The sequence below is a fragment of the Cebus imitator genome, unplaced genomic scaffold, assembly GCF_001604975.1.
Source record: "Cebus imitator isolate Cc_AM_T3 unplaced genomic scaffold, Cebus_imitator-1.0 Scaffold317, whole genome shotgun sequence".
In the NCBI taxonomy this organism is placed as follows: domain Eukaryota; kingdom Metazoa; phylum Chordata; class Mammalia; order Primates; family Cebidae; genus Cebus; species Cebus imitator.
The window spans coordinates 40,112-51,844 of NW_016107632.1; the positions used below are offsets into that span (position 1 = coordinate 40,112).

The 11,733-nt window shown below is 41.2% G+C and overlaps 1 non-coding gene across 1 annotated transcript; it reads left to right on the forward strand.

The window, feature by feature from the left end:
• The first annotated feature begins 924 nt into the window (after positions 1-924).
• On the forward strand, positions 925-986 carry LOC119467685. The gene has a single exon (XR_005196229.1). It is a non-coding gene; the product is annotated as a U7 small nuclear RNA (small nuclear RNA).
• Positions 987-11,733: the final 10,747 nt, after the last annotated feature.

The following is an 11,733-nucleotide window of genomic DNA, read 5'->3' on the forward strand; positions in this document are numbered from 1 at the left end:
TCAGATGTCAGTACCCTGAGAACGGAGAAGCCAGAGTGTATGGGGATTTGGAAGAGGGAAGAGACCACTTGAAAATGTTGGCATCAGAGAAGACTTCAAAGAATTGATCTGTGAACTGGGTTTTGGAGGATGAATAGGATTTGTGCACAGAAAGTACGAGATCAGGGCATTCCAGGCAAAAACAATAGTATGCAAATAGGCATGGCAGAAAGGACAAAAAATGTGCAGTGGACATTTAATATGGTTGCAGTATATAGGTGAGTGACGGTGCCTTAAATGTCAGACAAATGAAGTATTCAAGAAGTTAATTAAGAAGCTATGGGGGGCCGGGTGCGGTGGCTCAAGCCTGTAATCCCAGCACTTTGGGAGGCCGAGGCGGGTGGATCACGAGGTCAAGAGATCGAGACCATCCTGGTCAACACGGTGAAACCCCGCCTCTACTAAAAATACAAAAACATTAGCTGGGCATGGTGGCGCGTGCCTGTAATCCCAGCTACTGAGGAGGTTGAGGCAGGAGAATTGCCTGAACCCAGGAGGCGGAGGTTGCGGTGAGCCGAGATCGCGCCATTGCACTCCAGCCTGGGTAACAAGAGTGAAACTCCGTCTCAAAAAAAAAAGAAGAAGCTATGGGGCCCAGCGGTCTGGCTCATGCCTGTAATCCCAGCTCTTGGGAGACCAAGGTGGGCAGGGATTACCAGACCACCCTGGTCAATATGGTGAAATCCCATCTCTACTAAATATAGAAAAAATAGCTGGACGTGGTGGTGGGCGCCTGTAATCCCAGCTGCTTGGGAGGCTGAGGAAGGAGAATTACCTGAACCCTGAAGGCAGAGGCTGCAGTGAGCTAAGAGTGTACCACTCTACTTCAGCCTGGATGACAGAGTGAGACTCCATCTCAAAAAAAAAAAAAAAAAAAAAAAAAGTTAGTGTTATAGCTCTTTTAGAATTTGGCTAGCAGGCTTTCTGGTTTTTGCTGGAAAGCCTCCTCCCCCAACCCAAAAAAAAAAAAAAGTTATGATAAGGCCAGTCGCAATGTCTAACAGCTGTAATACCAGCACTTTGAGAGGCTAAGTAGGGAAGGATCACTTGAGGCCAGAAGTTCAAGACCAGACTGGGCAACATTGTGAGATCCTGGTTAAGATGGTAAATTTCATGTTATATGGTTTTTCTTCAATCGTTACTCCTATTATAAGGAATAATACGTTATATAAAGAATACCATATTAACAGTATAGTTGAAGTCCCCTATATGTCCCTGCAAACTATATATCCTGTTCATTTCCCTCCACAGTCAACCACCAGCCTGAACTTAATATTTATAATTCCTATGCATTTTGTTTCATTTTACCACTTCATATGTATGCATTCATGGGCAATATAATACTATAGTGAATATTTAAACATTTTATATAATGGTATCATGTGAATGTATTGTCATGCCCCCAACTTTTTGCCCCACATTATGTCTGGGAGACCAATCTGTGCTAAGATACCTCTACTTCAGTGGTTCTCAAACTTTAGTGTGCACTAAAATTGCCTGGAGGGCTTAGTAATACACAGATTGCTGTGCTCAACCCCCAGAGTTTCTGTAGTTGGGCTAAGCTAGGACCTGAAAATTAACATTTCTCATAAGTTTCCATATGATGCCAATGCTATCAGTCCTGGAGAAATACTGCTTATTCATTTTTTGGCTGTTAGATATTAACTATCACAATTTATTCATTCTACCATTGGTAGATATTTAGGTTGCTTCCAGATTTTTTTTTTATGATGCTATGAATATTGTGTACATGTGGGACAGTTTCGCTTGCATAGAAAAAGCCGTCCAACTCTATCCATCCTTGTTGATTAGCTTATTTGCACAGCAGCCTTTGTTCAAGAGTCCTCATTGTTCCACATTCCTGTCTGCCCTAAGTACTGTTAGACGCTTTAACTTTTGCCAATCTTAGAAGGGTGAAATGCTTATTGTTGTTCTCATCTACGTGTTCCTGTTAATGAGATTGAGCACCTGCAGCAAGTGCTCCATTTTTCCTTGCCTTACCTGAGTTTCCCTCTGGCTCTCACGTCTCCAAGCACTCTGCTGGCTTCCCACTGCAGTCTCCTGCATCTGTCTTTCTTCTTTTCTGCCTGAGGGCTTTACCCAGGAGATGGGATCACTCCTCTGTTGTGACAGTGTGGGGTCATGTGCCACATGGTATCTCAGAGAGTGTCACTGGGGCTTTACCCTGTTACCCTCCGTGGTGAAATGATCATTGATTCTTGGTTTTGTTTTACTTTTTTATAATCCTTGTCTTACTCTTCCCACTTTCTTGTGATCCTTGGAGTCACCTTTCAAGTAAACTACTTGCACAAAAGTCTTGTTTCATGGTCTATTTTTAGGGGGAACCCAAACTAAGAGCATCATTTTATGTTCATAGGACGTTTCTTTATTTGTTTTTTTGAATAACAGGTTGTTTCTATTTTTGCCCATTTTCCTATTGGGATGCTTGTCTTTCACTTTTTAATTTGTAAGTTATTGTATACACTGAATATTGACCTTTATTATTTATGTAGAGAGAGAATATTTTATCCCAGTTTGTAATTATCTTTCCACTTTTCAGTGGTGTCCTTGATGAGTAGAAATTTCAAATGCAGTATAGGAGAAACTATCAACAATCTCCTTTATGGTCTGTGTGCTTTTGTTTTTCCTTAAGACATCCTTGTTGAAGTCATAGAAATATTCTTCATCGGTTTAAGGCAGGGTGAGCTGGCCGGCTCACTCCTGTAATCCTAGCAGTTTGGGAGGCCAAGACAGATCATCTGAGGTCAGGAGTTCGAGACCAGCCTGGCCAACATGATGAAACCCTGTCTTAACTAAAAATACAAAAATTAGCCACACATGGTGGCACATGCCTGTAATCCCAGCACTTCAGAGGCTAAAGGAGGAGAATCACTTGAATTTGGGCGGCGGTTGCAGTGAGCCAAGATTATGCCACTTCACTCCATCCTGGGTGAAAGAGCAAAACTGTCTCAAAAAAAACAAAAACAAACTTTATCTGTTTCTAAAATTGAGGTCTATAATTCATGTGAAATTGGTATTTATTTGGTGGAAGGAATGGTGCCCCCGCTCCCACACACACAAAAATCTCAACATCCTAACTCCCAAAATGTGTAAATGTGACCTTTGGAGAAAAGGTCTTTGCAATGTAATTAAGTGAAGGGCCTCCAGATGACATTATCCTAGATTATTTAGGTAAGCTCCCAATCCAATAGCAAGTGACATTTTGAGTCGGAAGTGGAGATGCACACACAGGAGAAGACCATGTGAAGACAGAGGCAGAAACTGGAATGACACAGCCACAAGCCAAGGAACCCGAGAACCACCAGAAACTGGAATAGGCAAGGAGTAGCGCCTTCAAGGGGAGCGTGGTGTTGCCCACACTTTGATTTGGGACTTTTGGCCTCCAGACTGCTGCAGAATAAATACCTGTTGGTTTTGCCACCTGTTTTTTTTTTTTGGCAGTTTGTTACTGCAGCCGTAGGTACCTCATTCACAACTACAGGGGCCTCCATTTGAGTAATGTTTCTGGACTTTTTACCCAGGGGAGGCAACATGACTTAAACTGTGGAGTTCCAACCCACCCACACCCAAGGCTCCCTTAATTGGGGTCTGCCTACCTGCACACCTTTTCTCACCTGCTCACTTACATGTTGTAAAGGGCCTGCCCCTATTAGGGAGGGGTGTGGATGTCAAGAAGTTGTGACAGTGTCTGGATAAATAAATATGCTTTATTCAGGGTTAGTTGGCAAGATTGCTTTCCAACAGGCTGATCCATTTTACTCTAGTTTCATTTGTAATAACGGTGATATTTTCATCTCTATCTGCCTGATTCTTTGGCCTATCTCTCAGGTGGAGAAAGTAGACTGCTATTTGTTCACTTCCTAAAGCCTTGAAGTAAATCAAAGGGGCAAGGCAGAGGCTTGAGCAGAAAATGAGCCAAGAATTTGATGATAGGCAACATCCAGATTAAAAAAAAATGATGCCTCATGTGGTGCCACTTGGGCATTTCAGGAATTGGTCTGTGCATTTGCTAACAGCACCTCTTCTTCAAGATACTTTACTTTCATCTACAAAATGGTTATAGTAGGCAGATATGGATAGAACCTGAGTGTTTACTGTCATCTGCCTGAAATTGCCGCAATTCAGGTGCAGACAATGCCTAAGATGAGAAAGACGCTGTCCAGGGTTGTGTGGTGCCCAATCTGTCCTATGGTCAGTAAGTAATGGTTCTTACACCATTTTAAGAAAAAGGATGATACCCATACACCACGTCTCTCCCTCCCTCATTCAGTAGAAGCATCCCTCATGCAATTCAGCCCCTCAAAGGTTGTCTGCTGGATTAGACTTGCATATCTGTGACTCCGTTTGGACTCCAGGAATCATATTTATTACATACTTACCTAAAAATGTCAAGTTCTGTGTGGACCAGGCTTTGACATTATCTTACTTTAGGTCTGGTACCAGACCTTTCCTCTCAGAGCTACAAAGTACCTGGCCCTGCAGCTCATTTTTGCTGTACACCAGTCAGTCAATCCCAAAACAGTTTTCAGATGCTCACCCAGTCCTGCCATTGGTCGGCGTCTGTGTATGCTCACAGCCACCTCTACTCTCCTAGCTCTGCAACAGCCTAGAATAGTAAGGGGCACATAGAAAGTTCTCAAAATGTGCTGAGTGAATGGATAGATGAATAAGTGTTCTGTATGTGTAAACAGCATAGCTTCCTCCCTGAGTCACATTTGCCTACATGGTATTCACCATAGGTTGCCTTTGTGACTTTTTCCATACCCATATTCTGCCAGTGCTATTATCTCCTTTAAATTGACTCACTTGTTTTCCTTAAATGATTTGAGTTAAAAACCTAAGGGGAAGCTCTATATTCTAAATGAAAATTGGTGTCTTTCTACTACAGTAAAGTCTTCAGTCCGCATACCACAGCAAACCATATCAGGTATTACCTGTTGTGCACATATCACACTTTGAGAAGTGTGGGCCTAGGACTTGGGTCCACCGTGACCTGAACCAAGATCCAACAAGCTCCCTGGAGCCAGCTGAATAGTGCATCTGATCCCAACCTGCAGGCCTTGTCAAAGGCAGCACTGAGTGTCGCACTTGTTAGCAACAGGACAAAAAGAGCTGGTGTCTGGAAGAACAAGGAGAGGTAGACCACAGGCTCACAGGCTGTCAGCCCCTGTCAGAAGAAGACAGAGCCAGGCCTGTCAGCCAGAGGAAGTGAATCAGAACAATTATTCAAAGTCATTTGTTTGGAGGGCAAGGGAGAAGAGATTTATTTTTCTTCTTTTGCAGGAAATGCCTATGTGAGCGCAGACCCTGCTGGGTAGGCAAGCACCTGCCAGGTCACTGGCTGGAAACCCAGGTAATTCTATACTCCACATTTTCTGGATGAAGGTCTCTCTGGCATGGGCTGTCAGGGCTGTCAAATGGCTCATTGAGAAAGCCTCTGCTCAGCATTCCAACAGAAGACACTGCTTTTCCACATCTACTCCGATGTCAGGGAAGAGGTATCCCTGGGTGGTGCAGCCTTGGGCATGATAGAGAGAGACCAACCAGGAGAGGCAGGGTAGGATAGTCTGCTTGGCAAAGTGGTTGCGGCTGTTCTGGACCTGGGAGCAGGACGCAAGGAAACCGCCGCTAGTTCTGGGTGCCTTGGAAGGACCTTAGTTCACAAAGGATAAAAAGAAATAAGGGGCTCCATGATTGAGCATCTGCAATGTGCTGGGCACTGTGCTGGCTGCTTTAAGAATAAACATTGGATGCCCATCTTCTACAGATTTTCACAGTTAAGTATTTTTTAATAATCAAATAATATAAGAATATAAGCACTCATCTTACAGCTTGCTGGGAGGCTAGGGCATTTTCCAGGTATTTCTCTTTTCTTTTTATTTTCTGTATTTTTCATTTTCTTAACTTTTATCTTAGGTTCAGGGGTACATGTGAAGGTTTGTTATATAGGTAAACTTGTGTCATGGGGTTTTGGTGTACAGATTATTTTATCACCCAGGTACTAAGCATAGTACCCAATAGTTATTTTTTCTGACCTTTACCCTCCATCCTCAACTATGCCCCAGTGTTTTTTGTTCCCTTCTATGTTTCTATGTGTTCTCATTATTTAGCTGTCACTTATAAGTGATAACGTGGTATTTTGTTTTTTGTTTCTGCATTAGTTTGCTTAGGATAATGGCCTCTAGCTTCATCTGTGTTCCTGCAAAGGACATGATCTTATTCTTTTTTATGGCTGCATAGTATTCCATAGTGTATTTATACCACATTTTCTTTATCCAGTCTACCATTGATGGCCATCTGTGCTGCAATAAGCATTTGTGTGCATGAGTCTTTATGGTAGAACTGTTTACATTCCTTTGGGTATATACCCAGTAATGGGATTGCTGGTTCTGTTTTTAGGTCTTTGAGGAACTGCCACACTAGCATTCTGAGAATTTCCAAAGACTACTTTATGTTTCAAAAATCTCTTTGCTGCTTGTCACCTCTTCTGTTGGGTAGCTTCTCTGAGCTTAAGTCCGTTCACCATGGTTGCCTTAAAATCATGTCTCCCCATTGTCACTAGCCTCTCAGGGCCACTTTGCACATTGCTATACCTATTTCTCCACTGTGGTAGACCCGAAGTTCTTCTTGACATCCCAATACACAGCAAACACAAGGTCTTCAGGTTGGATGTGTCCTGCCAAATTGCAAAAATAAAATAAGGACACCAGACTGTGACTGGATGGTCAGGGATCATTGCTTCTAGGACACATCCACCCTGTCTCTTCCCAGGAGGTCACTCCTGTCACAGTGATGAAAAGCCACTGACCTCAGGCCATGAGGCGCTCAGCCTCACTCATCTATCCAGACAAGAAACCTCCTTTTAAAGTCCTACAATTACAATTCCAGCCCCTTCACATTCTCTGGGCCTCACAAAAGGAAGCAACAAAATAAAAACTTAACAAAAACATCTCACTAGAGATGCACCCACCTATGATGAAGATGGCCTTTAAATTATTAAATAGCGGTTTTAAATAAGTGTCCAAAGCATATGCATTTGAAACTCACCATTCATCTATTTTTTTTTTTTCTTTTGAGATGGAGTTTCACTCTCATTGCCCAGGCTGGAGTGCAATGGTGTATTCTTGGCTCACTGTAACCTCCGCCTCCTGGGTTCAAGTGATTCTCCCTTCTCAGCCTCCTGAGAAGCTGGGATTACAGGCATGTACCACCATGACTAGCTCATTTTGTATTTTTAGTAGAGATGGGGTTTCTCCATGTTATTCAGGCTGGTCTTAAACTCCTGACCTCAGGTCATCCACCCACCTCATTTATCTTTAACTCTGATTGACTATATTATTTATTTATTTAACAGGCCCTTACATAAACACCTGTTAAGTGCCAGCTACCAAATATTAGCTCATTTAATCCTAATGGCAACTTTATGAGATAGCATCTACTTTTATGCTCATTTGACAGATAAGGACACTGAGGTACAGAGAGACTTGCCCAAACTCATACAGCCAGCTGGTAGGAGATTAAGGTTTACTGCAGGTCATTTGGCTCTGTAGTCAGTGCTCCTAACTATTAGACCATGCTGTTCTGCAGTGGTTCCCTGCTGCACAGAGGAAGAGCCAGTCCCAAGGACAACGCCAAGCTTAAACTGTAAGGCCTTAGAGAAGAAATGATGTGTCCACTCTTTCTATGATTAGGGGTTCAGAAGTATTATGACTCAGACACAGAACTCCGTTCCCCAGTTACATTATCTAAATTAGTCTTCAAAACAGCCCAACTAGTTTATCTCTTCATTGTTCACTCTACAAGTGGAGAAACTGAGGTATAGGAAGCATTGACGCTTAGATTTGACCCCAAACCTTCTTTTAAAAATGTGCTCTTTGTACTGTATAGAACATTGTATCTACAGGATGGCACGAAAGATCATTTTTAAATTTGTCTTATTTCACGTTTTCTATTTGCAGTTCTAAGAACTGAAGATTTTAGAAAAAATAAAGCAGGATTTGACATAAAAACTTTTCCACAATGCTTAGCTGCCTAAGTAGTGTGCTTGGAGCTATGTATGGGGGAAAAAAAAGACAATTTGTCACAGTTCTAATTAAAAATGTAAACCTTTGGGCTGAGCACATTCCTATGCAACTTACTTAACATAATTCTTGCCTGTAGGTTTTCTTGTTCATCCATCATCTATTTGCTCACAGTCAGCAAGGATCTATTTTAAATGTATTCTTCTTCCCCAAAGATAATGATGATGATGATGGTGACCATAGTAATGGTATAATTTCAACATATTTCTATTCATTCAACATATATTTATTTAAGTGCTCACTTAAATAAGCATGAGACTGTAGCATTAGAATGCCCAGATATGAATGTTAGCTTTACCACTTGTGTGACCATGAGCAAGTTACGTATTCTCTCTGTGCTTCAGTTCTTTGTTACAAAGATAAAATTGAATTATATATGTGAAGTATTCAGTGCACTGCCTGTCACATAGGTAAGAGCTCAATAATTGTTCTTTGTTATTATTTGCCAGCCATAACAATGGGTAGCAGTGACACAGATAAGTGTAGCATAGCTGCAATTCAAATTAAATCATAATGAAATGGAAGTGTGTCCTTACCCTGACTACTACATTGTTAGGCAAACATTACATGGGAGTAAAATTTTACACAGCACAATTATTCTACTTCTTGACTAGTGTCTGAAAATCAGCGTGGTTCTATGTGAAGTTAGCCTTGCAAACTCTTTCAACATTGGCTCTATGTGAAAACTAAATCCATGATATTGGGTGAAGGCAATCTCTGACAACATGGCAGGCTGAGCTCATGTTGCAGGACTTCCTTATTGCCATAAATACTGGCAAAAGTCAGGAAGAAATGTAATACACAATCTTTTAATTAAATATATCTTTCTCTGCAATACCAGCTTTGTTCCTAGCCTTTATGCTGAGCTCAAAGGAAAGAAAAAAATGCTTAAGGACTAGAAACAAAATGGAAAATTAAGGCAAGAGTGTTAAGTAAGAGATAATGCTGTGCTGATTCACATGGGTCTTAGCAACCAGTGACTGAGAGTTTTACAACCACACAGTGGGTAGGAGATTTGTCCTGGAGAAGTGAGAGGGTAGAGAGATTAAAAAAAGGGGAAGGTGAAGAAAGAGAGAGAGAGAGAGAGAGAGAGAAAACAAGTTGTAGTAGAGACCCTTGCATATGGCTGGGAACCTTGAAATGCTGCCAATGACCTTCTTCACAGAACTGGAAAAAAACACTTTAAACTTCACATGGAATCACAAGAGAGGCCACATAGCCAAGACAATCCTAAGCAAAAAGAACAAAGCCGGAGGCATCACACTGCCAGACTTCAAACTATACTACTAGGCTACAGTAATGGAAACAGCATGGTACTGGTACCAGAACAGAGACATAGACCAATGGGACAGAACAGAGGCCCCAGAAGCAACACCACACATCTACAACCATCTGATCTTTGGCAAACCTGACAAAAACAAGCAATGGGGAAAGGACTACCATGTTTAATAAATGATGTTGGTAAAACTGGCTAGCAATGGGCAGAATGCAGAAGTTGGACCCCTTCCTGTCACCTTAAACTAAAATTAACTCCAGATGGATTAAAGATTTAAACATAAAACCTAACACCATAAAAACACTAGAAGAATACATAGGCAAAACCATCCAGGACATAGGCATAGACAAGGACTTCATGACTAAAACACCAAAAGCGATGGCAACAAAAGCCAAGATAGACAAATGGGATCTAATTAAAACTCAGAGCTTCTATACAGCAAAAGAAACCATCATTAGAGTGAACTGGCAACCAACAGAATGGGAAAAAATTTTTGCAATCTACCCATCTGACAAAGGGCTAATATCCAGAATCTACAAACAACTAAAACAGATATATAAGAAAAAACCCCATTCAAAACTGGGTGAAGGAAATGAACAGAAACTTTTCAGAAGAAGACATAGATGAGGCCAACAAACATATGAAAAAATGCTCATCATCACTGGTCGTTAGAGAAATGCAAATCAAAACCACATTGAGGTACCATTTCACGCCAGTTAGAATGGTGATCATTAAAAAATCTGGAGACAACAGATGCTGGAGAGGATGTGGAGAAATAGGAACACTCCTACATAGTTGGTGGGAGTGTAAATTAGTTCAACCATTGTGGAAGACAGTGTGGGGATTTCTCAAGGATCTAGAAATAGAAATTCCATTTGACCCAGCAATCCCATTGCTGGGTATATACCCAAAGGACTATAAATCGTTCTACTATAAAGACATGCACACGTATGTTCATCACAGCACTGTGTACAATTGCAGAGACCTGGAACCAACCCAAATGCCCATCAATGATAGACTGGACAAAGAAAATGTGGTACATATATACCATGGAATACTATGCAGCCATAAAAAATGATGAGTTTATGTCCTTCGTAGGGACTTGGATGAATCTGGAAGCCATCATTCTCAGCAAACTGACACAAGAACAGAAAACCAAACACCACATGTTCTCACTCATAGGCGGGTGTTGGACAATGAGAACACGTGGACTTGGAGAGGAGCATCACACACTGGGGGCAGTTGTGGGGGTAGGGGAGGGACAGCAGGGGGTGAGGAGAGTGGGGAGGGATAACATGGGGAGAAGTGCTGTATATAGTATCCACTTAAATAAAATAGAATAAAAGAGACTCATTAAACTGGAAGATAAACATAAGGAAATAAAGTAGCTTTTAGAGTTTGTCACAGAAATTATGAGATATTTGAAAATGATAGCACAAGAAGGTACAAGGATACATCTTACAGAATGTTCAGAAAAGGGAAATGAGAAGATTCCAGTAGGAGGAAATAGAAAGATGGAAGGTAGGCAATATTTGGTGAGACAATGGCTAAGAATTTATCTAAGTGGAAAAAAGATGACTTGAAAAGGTACACGGAGTCCTAAGAAGAATGAAAACCAACCCATGTCTTAACACATCATGGTAAAACTTCTGAACAATAAAGACAAAAGTACAACCTTAAAAGCAAGGAGAGGAAAAATCCTACAAAATAATTATAATTAGATTGACAGCAGAGTCTCATAAACAACAATTGAGTTCAGAGAACTGTGGAGTGACATTTTCAAAGTTCTTAAGTAAAATAACTGCCATACTGAAATTTCATGCTGGCTTTCTTATATTCAAGAGCAGTGATGAAACATTGCTTTGGTAAGATTTCTAGAGTGATTACTTCCAAGTCTTGGCCCTCACAGAGCAGCAGATTAGAAGGACGCTGAAAATCAGAGCAAAAACCAGTACTGTATTTATGAACCTAGAATTTCCATAAAGAAAATAAGCTTGTCTTTTTCTCCCAAGAAAAAGAAAGGAAGCCCAAAACATATAAGCTTGAGCTGATTTTAGGTTCTTAACCTATTCCAACTTCTGAGGGAAAAATCCCTTCTCAGAGATAGGTGGGGGTCATATTATGGATGGGCAATTGAACTGGCCCATGGGGCCTTGATGGTGGACACACAGTTGTCTGCATGGGTCAGACGAATTTTGAAATTGTCACAGATCTCAAAGAGCTTATAAAGAGCTTACTGAAGGAAGTAGGTAAGTTCATAATCATTATAAAGCATGTATGTACTCAAAAAGAGACCATTCAGATCATCCATAGACA